This window comes from Eulemur rufifrons, chromosome 29 (assembly GCF_041146395.1).
Source record: "Eulemur rufifrons isolate Redbay chromosome 29, OSU_ERuf_1, whole genome shotgun sequence".
Taxonomy (NCBI): Eukaryota; Metazoa; Chordata; class Mammalia; order Primates; family Lemuridae; genus Eulemur; species Eulemur rufifrons.
This window is the reverse complement of record NC_091011.1, coordinates 63,132,128-63,159,205: the sequence shown is the minus strand read 5'-3', so window position 1 is coordinate 63,159,205 and position 27,078 is coordinate 63,132,128. Positions and strand designations below refer to the sequence as shown.

The window sequence follows — 27,078 nt, the reverse complement described above, 5'->3', positions numbered from 1 at the left end:
CAGGCGTGAGCCACTGCGCCCGGCCAGAAAATGACTTTTGATTAAACTATAATCTCATATTAAAAACAAAATATTAATATATATGAGATAACCCATGTTTATATAGTGAATATATTTTATATTGTGATTATGGGTTGACTGTTCTTAGTGACTTGACATTCTATATTGGAGCTTTATTGAGTTATTTGAAGATCATTTTTCAAAAGTAAAATCTAGCATTTGGATATGATGGAAAGTATTTCCTCCATTAATTTTTATTACTTATGGTCTATTTTCTGAGTTTTGCATTTCTGTTGCTAAGCTACAATATATTAACATCATGTGTCATGAGAGAATATACTTAAAACCAGCTTTATCATGGAAGTATTATTGTGGAAGGAAGAGATAGTATAAGCTTGTTTCATCCACTAATGTTCTTATTGTAGCTGTGATACTTTCTTAATCTGATAAAACAATACTTAGAGGCAAACATTTCTGATCTGTGCACAGATGAAAGTATGATTTATATAATCTTGCCACATAAGAGGTATCCATTAATTACTGAACTAATGAGTATTTTTTGAGATGTCTATAAATGTTGTAGTTGGTGAAAATTTTAGTAAGCTTTATTTCAAGCCTATAAAAATGGTGTATTGATAGACAAAGCTTGTAAATAAACCGTGAAACTATTTCCACTATTAAATTGGGTTTATTGTAAGTCTGAGATGACTTTTTTCTTAAGTGCAATGAATACATACATAGGTTTTTTGTGACAACTTTGACATGGGGAATTCAATGTGCGTTTTAAAATCTACAGTGTAATGACATATAATAAACATTTTCAGTAAGTATGTTTGATTTGGATGGTCTCTAAATTACTTATATATGTGGCTGAGTTCATCCACCACCAGGTGGGAGTGATGCTGTGCTCAAATCTAAATGATCAGAATGGCTTATGCTTAGATATGGGTTTGCATGTGGTAGAGATAAGCATATTAAAATTGCATATAGAAAACCCTCTTTTTAACTAATTGAAGTTAATTTTGCTAAAATTTATACTTATCAGGTGATACCCATATAATATTTATGATTCCATTTTGTTCTGTCTTTGTATAATACAGTGTCAAAAACTCAGGATAATGCCCAGACAAAAATAAGCAGCTTATTTACTGTAAATGTTAGTTAGTACATTGTTTTTCATACTTTTCAAAGTTGAAGTAGCATTTCTAGGTAGATGTTCTATTCCATATGGTTGGTTAATAATGCTTATGGAAGCTCTATATTTTACCTTACTGTCACCCCTTGCTGGAACATTTATCACTGTTTGAGAATAATTTATTTAGTGTAAGGTTCTAAGGTTCTTGAAACTAGTAATATATCAAAGCTTTCATTTTCTTGGTTCTGAGGGGCCTTCTTTTTTATTTGGACTTATGCCAGTTCTCAACCTCTTTTCCATTCTAGCATATATCATTAACAATGTTAATTTTTAAAAATATGTCTTAAATGTATACAAGCAGTGCCTCAGAACTACAGCCTTATTATTTTGTTGAAAGTTTCTTTAAAATGGTGTCAGCTTTCTTAATGAATTATAGCTTTGGATCTCTAAATCTAATATAGGAAGGTTATACTTAACTATTTTACTTCATTACTTTATGTATAGAAAAGCCAATAACAATATGACGCAGTTTTTATTAGTCTTTGTTTTGATAAATTAAAATTGGCTAAAGGCTAAGTTAGAAGAGTTTAATGTAAATTCATGATTGTGGGTATACTTACAGAGTTCTACATTTTAATATTATGAAAACAGGGCAGGGCGCATGATCTTCTGAGAGACATATTCAGTAAAATAGCATGCGGTTTTATTCATTTGTTTTAATTTCTGTGCTAGGGACTTGAAATCTCTTTCAGTGAATCAGAAGTGTGTCCTTCTACCATATCCAAAAGAAAGATAATGCTGATGACATAGTTTTATTATCACAACTAAGAATATATTTGATGTTCAGTGGTGATGATCTATAGTTTTCATACTAATTATATTAAAATTAATTTCACTTTGGAAACAATTCCTAAAATCATTATATCTGACATTATATTCTCTAAAAACTATAGCTTTGTAATATATATTGAAATCAGAAAGTATGATGACTCCAACTATGTACTTTCTTAGGATGGTTTTGGCTATTCAAGGTCTTTTGTGATTTCATATGAATTTTAGAATTTTTTTTTATTTCTGTAAAAAATGCCATTGGGAATTTAATAGGGATTGCTTTGAATCTATAGTTTGCCTTGAGTAGTAGGGAAATTTTAACAGTGTTAAGTCTTCCAGTTCATGAACATGAGATTTGTTTGTGTCTTCTTTAGTTTCTTTCATCAATGTTTTGTAGTTTTCAATGTGTAGGTCTTTTAATTCCTTAGTTAAGTTTATTCCTAGTATTCTTTTGATGCTATTACAAATGGGATTGTTTTCCTAGTGTCATTTTGATATAGCTTGTTATTGGTGTATAGAAATCAAACAGATTTTTGTATGTTGATTTTGTATCTTGCAACTTTACTGAATTGCTTTATTAGCTCTAAGAGTTTTTTGGTGGAGTCTTTAGGGATTTTATATATATATTAGGTCATTGTAATCTGCAAACAGGGACAATTTTACTTCTTCCTTTTTGATTTGAATGACTTATTTTTTTTCCTACCTAATTGCTTTGGCTAGGTAGGATTTCTAGTACTATGTTGAATAAAAGTGTTAAGAAGGGGCATACTTGTCTTATTCTTTATCTTAGTGGAAAAACTTTTAGTCTTTCACCACTGAGTACGATGTTACCTGTGGGTTTTTCATATATGGCCTTTATTATTCAGGAAGTTTCCTTCTATTTCTAATTTATTAATATTAAAGTGTTTTTATCATGAAAGAGTGTTAAATTTCGTCAAATGCGTTTTCTGCATCAATAGAAATGGTCACGTGGTCTTTTTCATTCCATTAATGTGGTGTATTACATTGATTTTTGTATGTTAAACCACGCTTGTATTCCAGGGATAAATCCCACTGGTCATAATTCATGATCCTTGTAATATGCAGCTGACTTTGGTTGTTATATTACTGAGGATTTTTAAATCTATGTTTGTGAGATATTGGCTTGTAGTTTTCTTGTAGTACCTTTTGCTTTGGTATCATGGTAATTCTGGCCTTAGTAAGTGTTGTCTGTGGCCATACCATCCTGAACACACCTGATCTCATCTGATCTTAGAAGCTAAGCAGGGTTGGGCATGGTTAATGCTTGGATGGGAGTGTTTTCTCTGCTTCAATTTTTGGGAAGAGTTTGAGAAGAATTGATGTTTATTCTTCTTTAAATGTTTGGTCAAGCTGGGTGCTTAGCACACACCTGCAGTCTCAGCTGTGTGTGAGCCTGAGGTGGGAGGGTTGCTTGAGCGCAGACTGGCCTGGGCAACATAGTGAGACCTCGTCTCTTAAAAAATAAATACGTAAAATGTTTGGGTGAATTCACCAGTGAAGCCATCTGGTCCTGGACTTTTCTTTGTTGGAATTTCCTGCTTTCTTTTATGTTAATCAAATATTTTTGTATATTCTATTTCATCTATGGACATTTTAGCTATATGCTTGTATTATTTTTCTAGGAATTCCACTAGAGATTACAACATGCATCTTTAATTTAGCACAATCTACTTAGTGTTAGTGTTGAATTACTTCAAGTGAACTATTAGTTGCTTTGAAGTCATTGTCTGCTAAATCCAACGTATTAGCCCAGTTGGAGTCAATTTCGATTGACTATCTTGTTTTTTCTTTTCATGAGGACGGATTGTGTTTTTCTTTTTCTCTGCAAATGAGGTAAATTACGGTTGAAAACTAGACATTATGGATAATACATTTTAGTGATTCAAGATTCAGTTATATTTTCTGGGGATCCTTTTGTTGTTTCTGTTGTTCTAGCCTGCAGAACAAGTTTAACTTGCTTGGTCTCAGACAGTGCATTCTTTCACTGCATTGTGTAGTTGCTGTCTTTGCTCTTTTCTTTCATCTTACAGCTGCTGCTTTTGTAGCTTGGTGTCCTGTGGTTCTCCCTGTACCTCCGTAGTTAGCTACAACCAAGGATTTTGGCAAAGTTGATACTAAGATTATGGCCCTCACCTCTTTTTCCAACTTGAGGTTTCCTCCCTAACTTTTCAGTTGTGCTGCCAGCTGTGACCTTGGTCCTCTGACACCTAAAGTTAGTAAGGTCCCAGCTTTCTGCTGCTTGAGGAGTATAGTGCACGTTGTTAGTCTGAAAAAGCAGCAAACTCACCTATCTTACAAATCTTCTAAAGGTAGACTCCCCTCTGACTTTTGCTTACTTTTTTTTTCTCCCAAGTCCCTTGGATCTCCCCTGTGCATGTGTATTTTAACAGTAAGCCAGGGATTTGAGTCTTGTTCCTTCTGTGGCTCAACTCCTTTTAGGATTTCTCCTGTAAATTTATAGCTACTCTGCCTGCCCTGATTCCTGTGCTCTGCCAGCTCCAGACTGTAAGCCTGTATTTTCCTTCTCTAAGATATGTGGGAATTGGAATGGAGGTGGTAGGGGGAGTTGTGGTGGTGAATGCCCTCAGGCAAAAATGGCCGAACTTAAAAAGTTCTAAGCCAGTGCAATTTCTGTAATTCAAAACTAAATCTTCGAGGCCGGGCGCGGTGGCTCACGCCTGTAATCCTGGCACTCTGGGAGGCCGAGGCGGGTGGATCGCTCGAGGTCAGGAGTTCAAGACCAGCCTGAGCAAGAGCGAGACCCCGTCTCTACTAAAAATAGAAAGACATTATATGGACAACTAAAAATCTATACAGAAAAAATTAGCTGGGCATGGTGGCGCATGCCTGTAGTCCCAGCTACTCGGGAGGCTGAGGCAGTAGGATCGCTTAAGCCCAGGAGTTTGAGGTTGCTGTGAGCTAGGCTGACGCCACGGCACTCACTCTAGCCTGGGCAACAAAGTGAGACTCTGTCTCAACAAAAAAACAAACAAACAAAAAAAAAAACTAAATCTTCATTTGGTATATTCTGCCTTTGGTTATTTCAGTGCCTTCAAATACAGTCATGTGTCCTTTAAAGATGGGTATACGTTCTGAGAAATGCATCATTAGGTGATTTGCCTTTGTGCGAACTTCATAGAGTGTACTTACGCAAACCTAGTTGGCACAGCATACGACATACCTAGGCTATATGGAACAAATTACTCCTAGGCTGCAGACCTATACAGCATTTTACTGTACTGAATACTGTGGGCAATTGTAACACAGTGGTAAGTATTTGTGTATGTAAACATACCTAAACATAGAAAAGGTAAGGAGTTGCACTAAGGTTACCATGGCCATGACATCAGAGACGACAGGAAATTTTCAGCTTCATTATAATCTTATGGCACCACTGTCATTGACCAAAATATCATTATGTGATGCATGACTTATAGTGTGTTTTAAAAATTATCTAGATTTAGAACTTACCTGTAGGAAACTATGCCTGACCAATTCACTCTGCCATTAGTGGAAGGTAGACTAGATTAATTTGTATTTTCCTATTTCTCATACGTACACAAAGATTGTGAAATTGAATAAGCATTGTAAATTTGAATCACCTTGATAATGATCTGTGTAGCATTACTTTTAGTTTTAAAATTAGAGGTAATGTTAAATGTAGATTAAAATTTTATGTATAGAAAATCTTTGTATTCCCAAAGAATGAATGGATATAAGAATATTGCCAACTAATTTCATCTTTATTTTGATTTGGGGGTCTACTGCTATTAAAAATTACTACTTTATTTTGAAAAGATGACATGTTTTGTAGAAATTTTTTTTTTTTTTTTTTTTTTGAGACAGAGTCTCACTCTGTCACCCGGGCTAGAGTGAGTGCCGTGGCATCGGTCTGGCTCACAGCAACCTCAAACTCCTGGGCTCAAGTGATCCTCCTGCCTCAGCCTCCTGAGTAGCTGGAACTACAGGCATGTGCCACCATGCCCGGCTAATTTTTTCTATATATATTTTTAGCTGTCCATATAATTTCTTTCTATTTTTAGTAGAGACAGGGTCTCGCTCTTGCTCAGGCTGGTCTTGAACTCCTGACCTCGAGCGATCCACCCGCCTCGGCCTCCCAGAGTGCTAGGATTACAGGCGTGAGCCACCACACCTGGCCTGTTTTGTAGAAATTTTTAGTTAAAGGTTGAAATTAGTTTCATGTGGTCACTTTTCTAGCCATTTAACAATCTATTTTCTAAGGCAAATCTTTCCCTTACTTAGAAGAGCAGTAGAAAAACTATGCCCATAAAAGTTATCTTTTCTCTTTGCCAGAACTAATTTGAAGCAGCAACACCTTTTTCATAGTCTTTCAGTATATTTAATATGGGGATTCTAAAGAGATTTTGGATGTTGTGTGTCTTGTACTCATGGGTCTTGTTACCATTTTAACAAATTTGTTCTTGTTTCTGTGATATGAAATGGTGGTGTACTTTCCAGAAGAAGTCACATAGGCCTGTGTGTCTTCCAGTATGACTTTAGCCTTGTAGGAAAATTATTTAAGGGTAAAGATTTGTAGGACATAGAGGCAGTGAAGCAAGGAGAGAGGAGTCTGAAAGTAGAAATAAGTGCTATTTTACAGTGAGAGATTTAATTTATTCAGCCTTTGGTAAGATATGTTCAGATATTAGATATTTGCTTTAAGGAGAATTAAGGATTTAGTGATGATAGCTATTCAAATTGATAGATTCAATTGATAGTGTTAGTATTTAATAATTGCTTAGCATTTTGAACTTAGAGTGCTTTTGATCCTAACAACTTTTGAGGCTAAAATATAGTGTCTTACTCTATTTTGTGCTGCTATGACAGAATACCTAAACTGAGTAATGTATAATTAACAGAAAATTATTCTGTCATAGTTTGGAGGCTGGGAAGTCCTAGACCTAGACTAAGGTGCTGGCATCTGATGAGGGCCTTCATGCTGTGTCCTCCCATGACAGAAGGCAGAAGTGCAAAAGAGACAAACTCTGTGTCCTTACCTGGCAGGAAAGCAGAGTCTTCATGACCTGAACACCTCTCAAAAAGCCCTACTTCTCAACACTGTTGCATTGGGGATTAAATTTTCAACATATGAATTTTAGGGGATGCATTTAGACCATAGCAGATAGTGACATGAACTGTGGCATTTTTCCTGACTTCAAAGCAGTGCAATTCAACAAGTATGGTATGATAGGCTGTATAAGGGCCACCTAAAGATGGCCACATTCTAATCCTTGGAACCTATGAATATGTTACCTTACATTGCAAAAGGGACTTTGCCGTGATTAAGGTTATGGGCTTTGAGATGAGGGAGACTATTCTGAATTTGAAAGACAAAGACAAATGGGTCAGACAATGGAAGAAGAGACAGGAGAGATTTGAAGCATGAGAAGTACTTGATCTGCCATTGGTGGCTTTGAAGATGAAGGAAAGAGGTCATGGGCTGAGGTACATTGATGTACTCTAGAAGCTGGGAACTGCTTGTAGCTGACAGCTAGCAAAGAAATGGGGACCTCAGTCCTGTAAGGAACTGAATTCTGGCAACAACCTGAGCAAAGTTGAGCAAGGAAGCAAATTCTTCCCTAGAGCCTCCAGAAAGGAACACAGCCATGTCAACACCTTGATTTTAGCCCATTGAGACCTGTTTAAGACTTCTTTTTATTTTTTTTTTTTAAGACAGAGTCTCACTCTGTTGCCTGGGCTAGAGTGCCGTGGCATCAGCTTAGTTTACAGCAACCTCAAACTCCTGGGCTTAAGCAATCCTCCTGCCTCAGCCTCCCAAGTAGCTGGGACTACAGGCATGTGTCACCATGCCCAGCTATTTTTTTCTATATATATTTTTAGTTGTTCAGCTAATTTCTTTCTATTTTTTGTAGAGATGGGGTCTCGCTGTTGCTCAGGCTGGTCTCGAACTCCTGAGCTCAAATGATCCACCCGCCTTGGCCTCCCTGAGTGCTAGGATTACAGGTGTGAGCCACCGCGCCTCGCTCTGTTTAAGACTTCTAACATCCAGAACTACAAGATAATAAATTTGTGTATTATAAGCCTCTAGTTTGTGGTAATTTGTTACAGCAGCAATAAGAAACTATACATGCAGCATATATACTATACCAGCTACCTAGAAAGAGGATTATTTATTTTGGAGGAAAGAAAATGACTGATTTTGAAGTTCTTACCTAAAAAGACATGAGGGTTAAAACAAAGCAAGACAAACTACACACCCACACCCATACCCACACACATAGAACCCACGGTTTTTAAATATGTCCTACCTCTCCTCAAGTAAGAAGAAAGTGCCGGAGTTATTTGACTTTTTACTGGCAGGAACTAGATATTTTTTTTTTTTTTTTACATAGATACAGAACATTAACTGATGATTTAAAAGTAAATAGCTGTACTGGTATACTGCTTATGAAATATCCTGTATACTCTACTGATATCATGGCTAGTGATAGATTCCCCCTGCCCCCTTGCTCTTAAAACAGCAAATCATGGCCTCAGGCCACATTAAAGATTCTTACAAGTACATAATTTGGGGGTTGAAGAAAACTATTTTTTATTCTAATCATAAAAATTTACATATTCAATTCTGTGCTTATCAGTATGCTTTAAAACCCATCTGTTTATGTGACTGTTTGGTTTAGAATTGTGCAGACTGATAAAGTTCATTCTTGGTCTTTGGAACACATAGGATATTATCCCAGATCTGGTTATAGGTATAGGGTACGTCTAGTTATGAGCCATATTTACTTAATTTCTAACAGATAGAAGTATATATTAGTCAAGATGTTAGTATGGTGAGCAGTAAATTTTCCATGGAGTTTTCTATTAAGGCCAGTAGTTCAAAATCATGTTTATTTCACACTGTTCTGAGGAATCCTTGTGAATGAAGGGAAGGGAATGTTGAGCTGTTTAATGATGCTAATTTGCTCCGTTGAAGAATAATTTGCTTTTATCTTGTTTATAATTTGGGGTTGGTAAACTATTTTTTTTGAAAAAGAAAAAGTTCTATTGCTAAAAGAAGTTTGAAAATGAATGTCATATTGTTTCTTGGGAGATGTAGTAGAATATTGAGCAGCTGAAGGATCTAAGCCTTCACTTGGGAAGAGACTTCAGGAAGAATTGCATATTGGGAAAAAGTGGAGAATATGAAGAGTTAAAATATGTATCAGCAGTCTAAGTGGAGTAAGAGAGTTAGTGAGATAAAATGATGTCTTATGGGGATGTACTATATGGTAACCTACATCTTGCAGCTTGATCCAGTTACTCTTCAGGGATGGAAGCGTACCCAGGATGTTGATCTCTTCTCTGGAAGATAAAGGAGAAAAGTAACCTCTGCTTGGTCTTTTCCATAAATACCAAGCTGTGGTAATTGTGAAGACAGGGGGTTAGAAAATAGGGAGAAGGTATTTTGTTTGTGTGGTGGTGTTTTTTGATAAGATTTAGGGATACTTAGGAATAGACACCTAATTTATTGATGTAGAGTCTATCCACCTGAAACTAAGTATGAAATTGATATTTTAAAGTGAGTTAAATGGTAGCAATGAAAATGAAAACTAGAAAGGAGTGGTTATGAAGATGTCTACTGAGGGTAAATGACTTTGAATAAATCTTGTTGAGTGGGAACCTGGAGGCTAGATATTTTAACATAACAACCAGAACAACACTGTATTCATAAGCTATTTTTTCATGAAAGTAATATTTACTTTACTAACACTTTAGAGACTTCAAAACATCATAAAATTATACCGTAAACTATTACCATCATTTCTGCTGTGTAATTTGTTATTAAGAGACAGGAAAGCATAGGTTTTGGAACCATCTATACCTTGGTTTAAATTCCATTTCCATTCCTCTGTGAATTTCGACAAGTTAACTTCTCAGGTTTCAAAGGACCATTGGGTAGATTTAATGAGACAAGAGTTTATAGATTGGCTTTGACCTTGCCCAGCATATAGTAGGTCCCCAAAATATTGCTTCCTATCCTTCTTTAGAAATAGAACTAAAGAACAAATTTATGTGACATTTTGATGGTCACACTGGGCATACATCATAATCTGTGGTTGTGTGTTCTACCTCTGTGTGCTCAAAAATGCTATTTTTTTCCTGCAAAATTGCATCATGCAATGCTTTTCTTGAAAAAAAGGTGGTATTTTTGTGCACACACTTCTCATGCATTTGTTTTTCTGGGAGCAAAATATTTAAGTATTACTGCAAATATTTTCAAGTTAAAGGTGGAAGAGAGTAAGAAAAGTGAAAGAAAATCAAGTCTTTGAAATTCCTACTGAGTCAAGAAATCAGCAGTTCCTTCTTTTATAATTCATTCCTTTTTAAAATAATTACCTTACATAACTGAATTGAAAATGCTTTTGTTAATTGTTTTTTAAATAAAATTTCAGAATAATAATGATAAAAGTTTCCATCGATCACTATGTGCTGAGTACTTTGCTAAACATTGTTTATATTTATTTTATCTCACTGAAGCTTCACAACAATCTCAGAGGTGGATGTTATTTTACAGATGAGCAAACAGAGTCTAGATGAGATTAAGTAGCATTCCCAGGATTATACAGGTAATAGGATTTAGACTTGGATTTCTTTCTTTCTTTCTTTCTTTTTTTTTTTTTTTGTTGTTGTTGTTGTTGAGAGTGGGCCTTGCTTTCTTGCCCAGACCAGGTTGTTCTTGAACTCCTGGCTTCAAGCGATCTTCCCACCTCAGCCTGTCTATTTTCCTTTTAAAAAAATCTCTTGGTCACTTATTTGCTGTGTTGCAAATTAGTTGTTGAATTTATACGCACTTAAATGTTTTTTATCTGACTGGGAGGTTCTTTTCTTTGGGGGTTTTTCATTTATTAGGAATTCTTACGTTAGATACTTGAAATGTATAGTTATTCTCAAGTAAGTATTTGAGGTTACAATGTGAGCTTTCTTCCTCACTAAACATAGATTTTTTTTTGCTTTTAATAATAAGTAATTTGTTTTCTTGGACTTTCACTTTTATTGCCTTAACTTGTACTCTGGTGGAGGTGTTAAGGAGGACCAAAGTTCTATGCGACAAAAATAAATGTGAATTTAGAACTTTCATAAATTTGGGTAGGGCAATAATAGTATTATTTGTCAGTAGAAGCTGAATGACCTGTACAACTTTTTTTTTTTTTTAAATTCAGTGTATGGTGCTTGCATTTTTCTTTTGAACCATCATTTATCTCAGTGGAGATATGAGATTGATTTGGGATTTAAATGTGTTCATTTTGAGTATTTCCAGAAAATAAGAATATGTCTAAGTCAAGAGTTTGTATTTGGCTTCTGGTTATTTAAATTTAATCTAGAGAACATTTAAGGACATCAAACAGGCGTCATTTAAATAGTCTCTACAGCTTTAACATTTTATTGAGGTATAAAAAAAAAGAGCACATACTGTAAATGTATAGCTTAATGAATTTTTACCCCTATAGTTTTGATAGCTTGGCTTAATTACAAATACAAGAAAATAGAGGAAAACTTGAACATTCCAAAGGTTGGAAAAAATCACAATTAATGTACTATGTTTATGTAGTTGCCCAGGTTTTTTGAAATGGAAAATAGCATATTTCGTATATTTAACATTTTAACTTTGGGGAAATACATTGTTTTGCATGCCAGAGTGAAATTAGAAAAATGCTGTCTATTATTCTTTTAGATTAAAATAAAAAAGATCTGTTTTCATTTTTTTAATCTCTTCCAAAAATGGCAAAGGGAGGAGTATTTTGTAAAGTATGCTCTTAAATAAAAGATAACATAAACTAAAGACAAGAGAAACAAGACCTGGATGTTGATAAATTATTCTCAATCTGGACAGTACCTTTGTCTTTTCTAAATATTGTATCCAGGTGACCAATTAATTTGACCAGGCTCAATTTTCCTTGTATATTTTTCATTTAATAATATAATTTTACACTTATTAAGTTTAGGGACTATTAGTATGGTACTAAATGCAGCTGAGAAGGAGTTTTTAAAAGGCCTGCCATATGCTGTATCTTTTAATTTTTTTAATAAATGGTTTCAGAATAAGCAGCTCAATTTTGTGTTAGTTTTAAAATTAAATACTACTGCCACTTTCAATGGTTTAATATTTCTTATAAACCTTTTTAATTTGTAAAATTATATTAGTATGTTCATTGTGAAAACTAGAAAATTAAGGTATATGTTAATTTCTGAATACTAGAAAATATAGGTATCACCTAGAGATTCATTATCAGCATTTTTGGAAACTAACCTCCTGTTTGCCTATACTTTATGATACTTATTCATATTGTTTCATATCTAATATTACAGCATGAACATACTTCTATGTTAAAAAACCAATTCATGTCATTATCTTAATGGCCGGATAATATTTAATTGGAAACTATCCAATACTTTGTGTAAATATTCTATCATTGTTAACTATTTTGGTTATGTATACATTCCCACTGGTGTAAGAGGTGTTTTGATGAACATGCATCTTTGCACAATTCTTTCCTTATGATAAATTTTATAAGTTGAATTTCTTGGTCAAAGATCGTGCTTAAGGTTTGCTTAATATTTCAGAATAAAATGTATTTTCTGTAGTAATGAGAAAGAACATACCCATAGCTTTGTCAAAATTAGTAGTCATTAACATTTGAAAATTATTTGTGAATCACATGTGAAAATTAGTATACTAATTTGTTTTTAAATTTATTCTAATTTGAGCCGGGTGCGGTGGCTCACACCTGTAATCCTACCACTCTGGGAGACTGAGCAGGAGAGGATCACTTGCAGTCAGGGGTTCGAGACCAGCCTGAGCAAGAGCGAAACCCTGTCTCTACAAAAAAAATAGAAAAATTGGCTGGGCATGGTTGTATGGGCCTGTAGTCTCAGTTACGCAGGAAGCGAAGGCAGGAGGATCACTTGAACTCAGGAGTTTGAGGTTGCAGTGGGCAATGATGATACCACTGTACTCCAGCTGGGAGACAGAGTGAGACCCTATCTCAAAAAAAAAAATTAATTAATTCTTACTTGTTTTTGCTGTCTGTAGTTGAATAGTTTTGTGTTTGTCCTTTGGTTTTCATTGGTAAGTGACCTGTTTGTGTTCTTTGCCCATTTTCCTTTTGCCATTGTGGTTTGTAACTATTGTTTACATAGCAGAGGTGCATTTGATTTACTTCAGTAGGCTGTAAATATGTTTCTCAGTTTATTCTTTGATTTTTTAATACCTGATTTTAAAAGTTTTATAGTCATTCTTGTTAATCTTTTACTTAATAATGGATTAGTTTGGTTCCTCACCAAAATATTACAAAAATATTCTTCAAATAATTTTATGGTTTTATTTTTGTCCATCTGTAATTTATTTTGATATAACTTATGCACATAGCAACCACATCTCACAACTCTAGGCAGTACCATTAATTGTTATGTAGACTGTAATGTGAACTGTGCTTCCTGGAGTTGTGCAACTCATTGACCCTGGGAATCAGTAAGCATTTAACTCTGTTTTTCCATGATTTAGTTATTTCCCCAACACTATTTAATAAATAATCCATCACTTCACCACAGATTTGAAATATCCCATTATTTCATAATACATTCTTGTATTTGCTTGAGTCTTTCTATTGTATTTCAGTTTGTCTACTAACTTTCCTTTTTTAAATCTTGGGATTAAAATTTTTGCTGTTACATTTTAGTTATTTTTTACTTACTACTATTTATAGCTAGATTTTTCAAGTGTTTTCTTTTTTATAATTTTTAATAAGAAAATAGAATTGGACATGTGCATTTTCACTGGAAATATTTTCAAGACTGTGTCTTTGGGTCACTTGTAGGTTTTATCTAATTCTAACATTTGAAAAATATGAAGACATTACTGCAATATTTGTATCTGAATTATTTTCTATTAAAGACTGTATTTTAAGTCTCAGTGAAGAGTATCTGATTGAAGATCTGTGATCAGGGAATTAAAATGAGCTGAACTGGACTTTAGGAAGAGGAAGATGGAAGTTGTGAAAGATCACGAGCCTCTGATTTGGTTTCTTGACCTCACAGTGGTCTGGGTATTAAGGGGCTAAACTATGATGATAGAAAGTGAAAATATGTTTTTTAGATACCCTTACCTACTGTTAAATCTAGAAAGACTTTCAGTGGACTATGGGATTAAATTATAATTTTTTTTTCCTGACAAACAAGATTATAGCTTACTTTCCAGCTTTATCTGTCACATTCATGGAGTGTGTACCAGCCAAACTGAATTGTTCCCTGCTCTAGAGACTTTGTTTTCTTGCTTCTGTGTCATTGTCCAAACTTGTGTCTCTGCCTAAGATGCTGTTCTTACCCTGATGCTGTCTGCCAGTCTCATCCCTCATTCAAAGTTCATTTCAAATGTCATTTCCTTTCTATAGTTTTTCCAGATATGTGCTCTTTTTCTTTTGAGCCCCATTGCTCTTTGTTTGTACTCTTACTATATTTTGCCTTGTGATATTGATGTTGGCATATTTATCTTTACTGCTTTTGTAAGCAAATACAATCCAAACGTTTTATGAAATGTTCAAATTTGGCATAAGTGAGGGCTAAGTGCAGTCGTAATGGACATTTAAAAGTGCTTTTATAATTTTTTTTAAGTGCTTACCAGATAAGATACTTGTATACTATAGTAACTAGGATATGTGTGATTACTGTTGTTGGACAATTTAGTCTGGGTGTTTTGTGAATCAACGTACAAGATCCTGTGACATATGTTATTCATTAAGTTTTTAGAAAGTTATGCAGTTTGAGAAGTTAGCTATGTTGTAAAACCAGTAAGCATATTTGTTTATGAATGGTACTGATAGAAGAATACTGTATTTAAAAGTAGCAACTTCTGTGCTGGGAGGATGGGGCAGTGGAGAGGACTTGGAGGCTTCACGCACCTCCCCCTCACCTTGCCTTATGCATCTCTTCCATTTGGCTGTTTCTGACTTATATCCTTTATATAATAATTAACCAGCATATGTTAAAAAAACAACTTCTCATATCTTATTTCTTATATTTAACAAGTGATAAAATATTTGTATGGTGTGTTTTATCATGTAGTTCAGAGCACAGCTCTTTGAGCTCTTACTGTATCTGTTCTGACTGTATATTTGAATCATCAGTAGGAAGATATATTAATGAGAATCAGAAATTTCAGACAAAGTAGAGTTTTCTTTTTCTATTTTTTTTAAATTTCAGAGTTTTATAGGAGTACATATGTTTTGGTTACATCGATTGCTTTTGTACCACTTGAGTCAGAGTTATAAGTGTGCTCATCGCCCAGATAGTGTACACATTGTATATGTTAGGTATGACTTCACCCATCCCCTCCTCCCCCCTCTCTCCTACTCTAATTCCATTGAGTTTTACTTCTATCTGTGCACATAAGTGCTGATTGGTTAGTTCCAATTTAATAGTACATGTGGTGTTTGTTTTTCCATTCTGGCAATACTTCATTTAGGAGAATGGTCTCTAGTGTCATCCAGATCATTACAAAAAGTATTAATTTATCTTTTTTTTTTTTTTTTTTTCCTATGGCTGAGTAGTACTCCATGGTATACATATACTCTATTTTATTTATCCACTTGTGAATTGATGGGCACTTGGGTTGATTCCACATCTTTGCAATTATGAATTGTGCTGCCATAAACATTCGAGTGCAAGTGACTTTTTGATAAAATAACTTTTTTTCCTTTGGCTATATACCCAACAGTGGGATTGCTGGATCAAATGGTAGGTATACTTTTAGTTCTTTGAAGAATCTCCATACTGTTTATCCATAGAGATTGTATTAGTTTGCAGTCCCTCAAGAATGTATGAGCGTTCCTTTCTCTCCACGTCTATACCAGCATCTGTTGTTTTGGGACTTTTTGACAAAGGCTATCCTTACTGTGGCTAGGTGATATTTCATTGTGGTTTTGATTTACCTTTCCCTAGTGATTAGTGATATTGAGCATTTTCTCATATGTTTATTGGCCATTAGTCTATCTTCTTTTGAAAAGCTTCTGTTTATGTCTTTTACCCACTTTTAAATGGGGTTGTTTGGTTTCTTTTTTTTTCCTTGCTGCTTTGCTTCAGTTCTCTGTAGATTCTGGTTATTAGCCCTTTATCAGATGTATAGCACGTGAATATTCTCTCCCATTCTGAAGGTTGTCTGTTCACTCTGTTGATTGTCTCCATGGCTGTACAGAAGCTTTTTAATTTAGTCAAGTCCTATTTATTAATTTTTTTTGTTGTTGAGATTTCCCTTGGGATCTTCTTCAGAAATTCTTTGCCTAGGCCAATATCTAGAAGAGGTTTTCCAACATTTTCTTCTAGAATTCTTATGGTTTCATGTCTTAGGTTTAAGTCTTTTACCTATCCTTAATAGTTTTTGTGAGTAGTGAGAGATTTGGATCCTGTTTCAATCTTCTACATGTGGCTATCCAATTTTCCCAGCACCATTTATTGACAGGGATTCTTTTCCTCAGTGTATAATGTCTGCTTTGTCAAAGATCAGATGGCTATATGTGGATGGTTTTATATCTGTTTCTCTGTTCTGTTCCATTTGTCTATGTCTCTGCTCTTGTGCCAGTACTATGCTGTTTTGGTTACACCCTTGTAGGATAGCTTAAAATATGGCAGAGGGATGCCTCCAGATTTGTTACTTTTGCTCAAGGTTGCTTTGGCTTTTGGGGCTCTTTTCTGGTTCCAGATGAAGCATAGAATTATTTTTTCTAGATCTACAAAAAATAACATTGTATTTTGATGGGGACTGCATTGAATCTTGTAAATCACTTTGAGTAGTATGGACATTTTAGCAATGTTGATTCTGCTGATCCATGAGCATGTTTTTCCATTTGTTGACATCATCTGTAATTTCCTTCCTCAATGATTTGTAGCTCCCTTTGTAGGGGTCTTTCACCTCCTTGGTTAAATATATTCCTTGGTATTTTATTTTCTTGGTAGCAAGTGTGAAAAGTGTTGAGTCTTTGATTTGATTCTCAGCTTGACTGTTGGTGTATAGGAATGCTGCTGATTTGTGTACATTGATTTTGTAACCTGAGACTTTGCTGAATTTATTTATCAATTCCAGGAGTCTCTTGGTGGAATCTTTGGGGTTTTATAGATATAAGATAAAAGATCATATCATCAGCAAAGAGCAATAGTTTGACCACTTCTTTCCCCATTTACATACCCTTAATTTCCTTCTATAGCCTGATTACTCTGGCTGGGACTTCCATCCAGCACTGTGTTGAATAGATGTGGTGAAAGTGGGCATCCTTGTCTTGTTCCATTTCTAAGTGGGAATGCTTTCAACTTTTCCCTATTCAGTGTAATGTTGGCTGTGGGTTTGTCATATATGGCTTTTATAATTTTGAGATATGTTCCATCTATGCCTATTTTGTTAAGCGTTTTTATCATAAAAGAGTGCTGAATATTGTTGAATGCTTTTTCAGCATCTACTGAGATGATCAGATGATCTTTGTTTTTGCTTCTCTTTATTGGGTGAATCACATTTATGGATTTATGTATGTTGATCTTTCCTTGTATCCCTGGGATGAAGATCCACTTGGTTGTGGTGGTTTTTTTTTTTTTTTTTTTTATGTGCTGCTGAATTTTGTTTGCTAGAATTTTATTGGGAATTTTTGCATCTATATTCATAAGGGATATTCGTCTATAGTTTCATTTTTTTGTTGTTGTTATGTCCTTTCCTGGCTTTGGGATCAAGGTGATACTGGCTTCATATAATGAGTTGGGGAGGATTCCTTCCTTCTTAGTGTTATGAAATAATTTCTGCAATATGGGTACCAATTCTTCTTTGTAGGTCTGATAAAATTCAGCTGTGAAATCATCTGGCCTGGAAGTTTTTTTGTTACAAGACTTTTTATTTCTGCTTCAATTTTGTTGATTGTTATTGGTGTGTTCAGTTCTATTTCTTCTAGATTGAGCCTTGGGAGGTTGTGTATTTCCAGGAATTTGTCCATTTCCTTGATGTTTTCACGTTTATGTGCATAGAGATTTTTATAGTAGACACAGATGACATTTTGTATGTCTGTGGTATCAGTTCTTTTTCATTTCTTGTTGAGCTTATTTGGGTCCATTCTTTTCTATTTCTGGTTAATCTATTGAGAGGTCTATCAGTTTTTTCAGCCTATGTTTCTCGAGTGGGGAATTCAAACTGTTCACATTTACTGAAAGAATTGATAAGTGGGATGCCTTTCTGTTCATCCTGTTGGGTAGAACCGTATTTCTTTGTTTTACCTCTTGAGCCATTGTTTTATAGGGGTTCTAAGCTTTAGCTTTAAGTTGATTTTACACTGGTGGGTGACTGTTGTGCTAATCGATGTATGAAGCGGATCTGAGTACTCCTGCAGGGCAGATCTGGTCTTGACAGGTTCCTTCAGTATTTACTTGTCTGAAAAAGTATTTATTTCTCCTTCATATAAGAAGCTTGGTTTTGCAGGATACAAAATTCTAGGCTGCCACTGTTCTGTTTAAGAAGACTGAATATGGGTCCCTGATCCCTTCTGTCTTATATGGTCTCAGTCGAAAAGTCTGCAGTTAGCCTGATGGGTTTTCCTATGTAAGTTACCTGATATTTTCACCTCATGGCTCACAGAAGTTCCTCCTTCATGTTAACTTTGGCCAGTCTGATGACTATATGTTGTGGTGATTGCCTCTTTGCAATTAATCTCTCAGGTGTTCATTGAGCTTCTTGTACCAGGATATCTAAATTTTTAGCAAGACCAGGAAAATTTTCCTTAATCATTCTCTGAAATAGGTTTTCCAACACTGTATGTTTTCTTCTTCACCCTCAGAGATGCATATGATTCTTATGTTAGGCCTCTTTACATAATCCCATAATTCTTGTAGACTTTGTTCATTTCTCTTATTTCTCTGTTGTTTCTTTGATGGACTGTTTATTTGAAGGTGTTGTCCTCAAGCTCTGAGATTCTTCTGCCTGGTCTAATCTTTTCTTAAAACTTTCCACTGTATTTTGTATTTCCCTGAATGAAATTTTCATTTCCAGAAGTTCTATTTGATTTTTTTCTTAATAATTTGAATTTTTTAGTGAATTTTTCATTCATATCCTGTATTCTTTTTATGGTTTCTTTGTGTTGGTTTTCCATTTTCTCTTGTATTTCCTTGATCTTCCTTATAATCCATATTTGAAATTCTTTGTCTGTCATTTCAGTGTTTTCATTTTGGTTGGTGTCCATTGGTAAAGAGTTGTTGTTTCCTTTTGGGGTTGTCCTTTCGCATTGAATTTTCATGCTTCTGAAGTTCTTTTGCTGATTCCTTCTCATCTGGCCTCTCAATCTAGTCCTGGGGATAATAGGCCTGGCTTGCAGGCCTGTCCCCAGGTCCCTGAAGATCAATTACAGACCATGCCAGGGAGAAGAGTGCTAGTCCTGAGTTTCCTATGGGGTGTTCATGGAGGTTTGATGATCCTCTCTGGTTGCCTCTGTCCTGCTGTCTTCACCTCTTCTCAGCAGTCTGAATTGTGTTGGGTACCCCCACTTAATATCTGAGATTGCGGGTGGTACTTGTGAATACAAATCACCCACATCCTATTTCCTTGAGTTGGAAGACACTATGATGAGTTGTAGAGTTGTTCTCCCTGTCATTCATGGGTTGATGTTTGTGTGCAAGAGCCAGCTGCGGAGATGTTCTTTTGTGCCTGTGGTAGGTTCTGGTCTCCCAAGTGGAGTACTTGAGTACCCCAAGCTTTAGGAAGGACCCTGTAGCTACCAGTGGGTTGCTTGATCTCTGCCACCACTGAGGTGGGGGAAGGAACAAGGCAGTTAGTGGCTAGGTTGCGGGAGCCTGAAAGGCTTTGCAAAGCCACTGCAGGGCTTAGAAGTTGCTTTTCTGGCCATTAGGGGGAGCTGCTGGTAGGAGGATCAGGACAAGCTCTCCAAAGCCTGAAGGCTGTTCATGGGGGAGGGTCCTAGACGTTTGAATTCTAAGGCCCTGGGCCGGGATCTTTTGGCCCTTAACCAGTAGCACAGTTTTTGTGAGTGGAAGGGTGGTGCCCTTCTAAATTGTTGCTCTTTGGACCCCCACAGCACACTCCCATCAGTTCAGTCCACAGTGCTCCCTCACCACCCGAGTCCAGCTCTCAAACCTTCCCCCATCTGTGTGTCTGACCCACTAGTATGCGACTCTACAAAACGCTGGTGGGTGTGGAATTTCCTTATTGTGCCCCCCTGTTCCACTACGGGTCCTCAAAGGAAGAAGTGTGGGCCCTCTCAATCTGTGGGGACCTCAGCCAGCAGCACAGAGCCGCCAGAGAGAAGCGGCCACCTGCAAACGTCTTGGCTCAAATTGTTCTCCCTGTTGTAATGAGTGGGGGGAGAGGCCACAGCTGGTGCGCCTGAGCGTGAGGCATTTGGTTGCAGTGGAACTAGGGGCTTGGCTATTTGTCTCCAAATGCCACAGAGTTATCCAAATGGCCATTCTCCACTGGGAGGTCGTGGTGATTGGCGTGCTCCTGTATCCCCGTTCCTCAGCACCCCACCACACTCTCCTATTGGATGTGTCCACAAGGGCTTCCTTGCCACCCAGGTTCAGCTACCAGACATCTCCCCTGTGTCCCCCTGCAGCCCTCACGTGTCTGAGGGGCACCGAACTGGCTTGATTATCTGAGTTGCCAGCCTGCGACTCCGCAAAACACCAGGAAGCGGGGAGTTCCCTGTTCCACCACAAGGCCTCAAGTGAAGGGGGGGGGTCCCCTCTCTGTGTAGACTTGAGTTTGACTGTGGACCGCTGGAGAGAAATGGCCGCTCGCAAACTTTTTGGCTCAAACTACTCTCGTGGTTGTAATGGGTGGGAGAAAGGCCGTGGCTCCTGGTCAGTGGGAGCTCAAACTGCTTTTCTCCTTGCTGTGGTTTGGGGAAGTGCAGGGGAGGAAGGGTTTGGATGGAAGAAAGCTGGCACTCCCTTCTCTCCTGGCACTATTCCCCGGGGGATCCCCTCACAGAGTGCCTAAACTCCTGGAGCTCACTAGTGCACCCCTCATTCCTTATTTGTCCCCATGCCTCTGCTCTCGGAGAGTGGAAAAGCCTTCAGATACGTAGGAGGGGGAAGGGAGTCGCCCCTTAACCTTTCACTGGGCTCCCAGCCTCTCTACATTTGATCTTTGCTGATATCTCTCCTGGTTTTTTTTTTTGTTTTTTTTTTTCCCCCCTTCTCAGTTTTGTACTTTTTCTCCATGGGGTCCCTAGTCGTCTCTGTCATCTCTCACTGTGATCCACACCTGAGCCTGGACTCTTCCCCTCTCCTCAATCGGATATCCTACTTTCCCACTGGGAAAGTTCAACAAGCCATGTCTCTAGTTGGCCATCTTAGCTCCCTCCTTCAGCTTTTTTCTTGAAATTAGTTAATGAAAATTCAGTTCTTTAGCTTATCATTTTAGAATTTGCTAACAGTGACCTCAGAGCGAAGTCGGGTAGCGTTCTCCAGATGTTAGCCTTCCCCTCAGCTCAAGTGGCTATTCAAGTTTGTGGTCTGCACTTAACAATTTCTCTGCCAATTATAGCTCAGTGCAATCATATGGTTCTATGTTTTATCCAATGAAAATGCTAAAAAGCTAAAGAATTTTAACAGAAGGTAATAATCAGTGTTGTTAGAAAAACTTCTTAGTGAAAGAGTTAATAAATGTTCCTAGAGTAGTGTTTCTGTAATGCCATTTGTGGTATATAAATATTAGTGTTACTTAAACTATTATAAGACAGAATAGGAATTTAAAGGATGTCATAAAATTATCAAAAAATAGTTGAATATTTCCTAAATTATGTTGATGGCACAAAGGAAACAACAGTCATGAAGGAAAAATATTTGATTCATACCTCTACGTAACTTGAGTGACATCTGTTCAAAACATATACAAAAATACAGTTTTTAAGTATTTTCACTGCAAATTTATTTTAGAAGTAATCGCATCCTCTTATTGTCCTTGCTTGCCACTTTTTTTTTCATCCTGAAAAATTGGTGGATATGCTTTGGTAGTCTGCCTTGCTTAATACCTCTCAGAAAAATATGACATATCAGTTTCATGGAAGCAGGGTGAGGAAAATGACCTCACTCTCAGACAGACTCGGCCCTCTTCCTTAATCTTACTTGATGCTTCAGAGTTTGATAGTAGCAGGGAGTTGATATTGGTGGCAGTGACAGGAATGACAGCACTTTTTACCACTTGCTGGTGGAAGTACAAAGCTGTCATGCTTGAAAGCCAGGGATACAGCTTGTGGAGGCCTGTAAAAAATGTGTGAATAGAATGGTAGAGATAGTTAGGATTATTTTCACGTGTTATTTTATCATGAGAAAAGGGAGAAATATTATTGTGGTTGACTTTGCTCAGCTCTTTTTCTCCTGAAATAATGAATATTCCTTAAAAGATAATGGCTCTTTTTATTAGTGATACGCCCAATTTTCCATTTGTTTCTACATTTTAACACCACTTTGTTTCAAACATCTGTGAATTGCTATAATATTCTAATATTTATTCTATTTCTTTTGATGCATATATATGTTGTTATATTTCTAATATGACCAGTCTGTCAACTGGGATATCTTTTTATTGTTTGAAATGTTTTTTAGAAAAAGTCTTCAAATTAGTTTTCTCCTGTGAACTCTAACCCACAAATTGTGTTCTATTTGTATTTCTCTAGGAGCTGAGCATCTCCAAGTATTTTAGGTCTTTTTCCAGTCTTATCTGGGTTCTATTATCTCATTTTTCTCTTTAATGATATTACCTGAGCTGATTTTATCCCTCACATTTATTGTGGGTCAACTCATGTTTACCTTTCTTCGAGTTCACTGCAGTCCTTGAGGGGGCTTACGTTTAGGAGTATGTACTACCACTCATCTCTGAGATATAAAAAAATAATCTCTAAAAGTTTCCCTTAGGTTTCTTATTTCTCATCTTATTTAGTGGAAGAGAAGAGAAGAAATACATTATTTTACGATTTTCCCTTTGCTTCTTCCCTCTATTCAGAAAAATAACCTGCTTTTAGTTGTCATGTTACTTTTCTTACATTTTCCAAGGTGATTTTGAATATAGTTTGAAGCTACTTAGTTACAATAGAAAAAGGTTTAATTATTTGCTCTTTTATTAATACTGTCTTTTAGAAATATTGCTATGTATTTTTAAGTTTTTAACTTAAAATTATTTTTATGTAGCTATTAACAGAATGAGGGAAACATGTATATAATGAGTTGGATAGATGTTCATCATAAATTAATAGGAGAAAAAACAAAGGATGATATTTGTATTTTTCACTTCATATATATTGGTATTTTTCATTGTGTGTTTATAATTTTTTATAATTAAAAAAATTACTAAAAATGTGTTTAATGGTGAAATGGAATAAACCAATTTCAAAATATATGAAGATTATTTCAAACATCAATTTTAAATTTTCATTTGAATACCTTCTAATAACTAGAGAACATCCTTGAATAATGTTATTTATTTTACTTTATTGAATTTTCTGCTTTGCCAAAAATTTTGTTTTTGCCCTTGTTATCCATGTATTTTATGCAGAGCATAATTAAATATTAAATAGTTCCTTGATCATTGAGGATAATCTAGTTTCTTATGGTCCTCCTTGTGTTCATCATATTTAATTCGTCAATCTCTTTTATACCAGTTGTCTTTCTAGTCAGTTGTCAAACCCTATTGATTCTGCCTTCACATTGCTTGTCACATCTGTACACTCCTTTGCAGAGCTACTGCCATCGTTTTTTGCCAGGCTTTTCAGTACCTATCAAGGTGATGGCAATAGCTTCCCATCTTCTGCGTCTTACCCAGTCAATTCTGTCTACATATTCCTGTTACTAATTTTTTGTTTTGATGCCCATTTCTCATATTGTATTCCCCCATTCCAGAGATCTGTGCTAGCATTTAAGGCCTTCTATCTTATGGCCCTAATTTAATTTCTAGATAACTCCTCACTACTGCATTCCTTTCCTTCCAAGGAACAATTTGCTCTTTTAGAATATACTGCAGTAGCTTTCCTCAACAATGTTTTCGTTTGTACTGTTCCTAAATTCAACATAATCGGTTCCTTCTTTGTCTATTAAGAACTTTACCTTTCTTTTATAGCATGTCTATTAAGAACTTTACTCTTCTTTTATAACATTTACCATATCTGCCTCTGTTTTTAGGTATTGCTATATTTTTTTTAGTACCTGGATTCTAGATTTTAAGCTCTTGAGGGTAATGATTCTATTTCATATAATTCAAAGTATCTACCATAATGCCTCTATACTGTATGATTTCAATTGCTAATTGAACTATAAAGCTCACTTAATTGTATAATCATAAAATGCAATAAAACTAAAAGTTTTATTGACTTTGGAAAGTAGCCTTGAAACACTGTGTGTAATAAAGCTCTACTAAGGGCCTGTTTTCTTTTATAATTTTAGATTTTTTTTTGATGTTTAAGTCTAATCTCAGTTAAATAAGGAGTCTGATTTTTAATTTCCAGAGAACTGAGATTTTGCTACATAGTATTACCCCCTTAGCTGTAACAGATACATTCTGAGACCCCCAGTGGTTGCCTGTAACCATGGATAATATATCATATAGTATGTTTTTTCTTATACATATAAACCTATGATAAAGTTTAAGTTAAAATTAGGCACAGTAAGAAATTAACAACAATAATAAAATAGAACAATTATCAACAAATTTAAATAGAACCATTTAAAACTCATGAATTGTTTATTTCTGGAATTTTCCATTCAGTATTTTTGGACTGCGGTTGACCATGGGTAACTGAAACCACAGAAAGCAAAACCACGGATAAGGGGAGACTACTGTCATTTTATTTAGGGAATGAAAAAAATAGACCACATACCTAAAAATTGACTTAGCCTGGGTGAAAAATATAGATTTATTATGAATGGCATTTTTTAAAGAGCATAAATAATTCAGTCTCCATAATAGGTTTGAATATCTATAGGGTAGTAGTTAGTAGAATAATAACCTCCTTAAATTAACAACAACAACAAAAATCTAAAAAAGCAAATAAAATTTTCATATCTTGTTGAGCTCATCTTTGGTTGGTTTTAAAAATAGTTCTTATTTCTATTGTTTTGAAGACTTGACACAATTAACTATATACAAATTGATATGTATGTCTGTGATTTATAGCATATGGCTAGAAAAATATAGTTTTAAGAAAGATCCCATATTGACTTTACTATTGTCTCTTTTGCATTTGCATTTTTTGATTTTCATTCTAACAGGAAAAATTAGCATTAATTTTTTTTAAAGCAAAATTATTTGAAATAAAGTGAAAAGTTTGCACATTAGAGTGAAGCCCATCATTAAGAAAATAAAAATATTTCATCTTTTCACAGAACAAACATTTAATTAAAAAAAATTGCTTAAGCTTCTCATTCTTAAGCTGAGGTCAGTAGTTACAAGTATATTTCTGACTTTTTGAAAGATGAATTTTTAGCACATAAATATTATCTTGGTTTACATATTACATGCTATTTAGCACATTAAAAAGCTAATAGAAGCTAATAGTAGGTATGAATTTTCTTTGTTGTAAATCAATTGGTGCCCTTTGTACACCTGAAAGATCATTACAGATGAGCAAAAATGCTTGTTAAATGTCTGCTCCAATGTCAAGTATGGAAATAATAGCAGTTTAAAGGGCAATGTTATAATACTGCCATTTATTTCTTATTTTGTTTAATTTCTTATTACACAGGACAAGAAAGCATGAAAGCAGTTTAGGCAAATATATTAGAAATCTCTGTTTTTATATTGAGTGAGTTCTTTGGCATACTTATAAACCTAAAGAGTAAAAATATTTAAAACATAAAGGTTTTTTTTTTTTTTAAATATGAAAGCTCTAAAAATAGTCTAATTTTTAATGTTACAAAACTAGATATTAAAATTTTAACATATGCTTGGGAGTCCAAGTACAAAATTCATTTTGAAGTTTTTTAATGAATATATGTTTAAATGATATATTGCTGTGCCAAATGTATTTATCAAATGAAAATTTTCTTGATACTTTTATACATGAAGTGTTAATTTCTCTTCAGGGTTTCAAAAAACATGTCTTACTTGCTTATTCTACATTTTATGAAATTGAAGCATTTTTTTATTTCCATAAAACAGTAGAAAATAAGGCAGAAGGAAAACTGGGTTTTTACCAATATTTGACAATAAGTTAACATCCTTATCAGCAATAAATCACTATTTAATTTGCCATGTAACTTCAGTTTGTTCAAGCTATTGCATGGTGTTGATTTCTCCATGGATTAGAGTATTTAGTAAACTAGATTGAATGAATCTCTTTTATTTATATAAAAATGATATATATTACTGAATTGTTGGACATAATTTTTTTTATTTAAAAATGAGTTGCCACTTGGTTTAGTGAATACAGTGTTAAAAATAGAATAAAAGTTGTCCAGCTAACCAGTTATAATGTAGTATTTGCCTATTTTAAGTAACTTATTGCTAATTTTCTGACCCAATGATATTAGTATTCATTGATAGATTATTACATTATAATAATTAGAAAATATTTGTTTGATATGAGATCTCAATCCTTATAATCTATAGTTAGGGTTGGTAATTTCATAGTTTTTCAAGATGAATTCAGGATTGGAACAAAGATGTTTAAATCAAGTGGTGGTAGGGTAGAAAAAGTGACAAGATTTATTGTTGCTTTAATGATTTTCAGAGTGGAAATAGAACTACATTTTGAAATACTTGGGAGCTATGATTGCGTAGGAACATCGTGTAAATTCTATTACTCTAAAGTGCTGTGTATCTAAAATTAGAAACAGTTGGCTTTGTTAGGCTTTTCTACAGTGATATAAAGTCTCTCTTTTCTTTTTCCCCTCCTGGTATTCAGATTTGGATAGTTAACTTCTGTTATACAAAAGGCTGAATTGAATAAAGTTCAGAAATTGGTTTATTTTAATGTGCTATTTTTTTTTTTTTTTTACCAGTATATTATATTAATCCAGAGCATTTAGCTTAGACTCAAGCAAAGTGAGGAAGGAAGAAAGAGGCTGGTACTTTAGTATTATTCCTTCCCTTTATTGTA

General features: G+C 35.1%; 1 protein-coding gene across 8 annotated transcripts in view; it reads left to right on the top strand.

Annotated features, from left to right (window-relative positions):
* COG5 (component of oligomeric golgi complex 5) overlaps positions 1–27,078 on the top strand; it is a 276,711-nt gene that overhangs the window by 41,447 nt on the left and 208,186 nt on the right. The gene's annotated exons all lie outside the window — the stretch shown is intronic.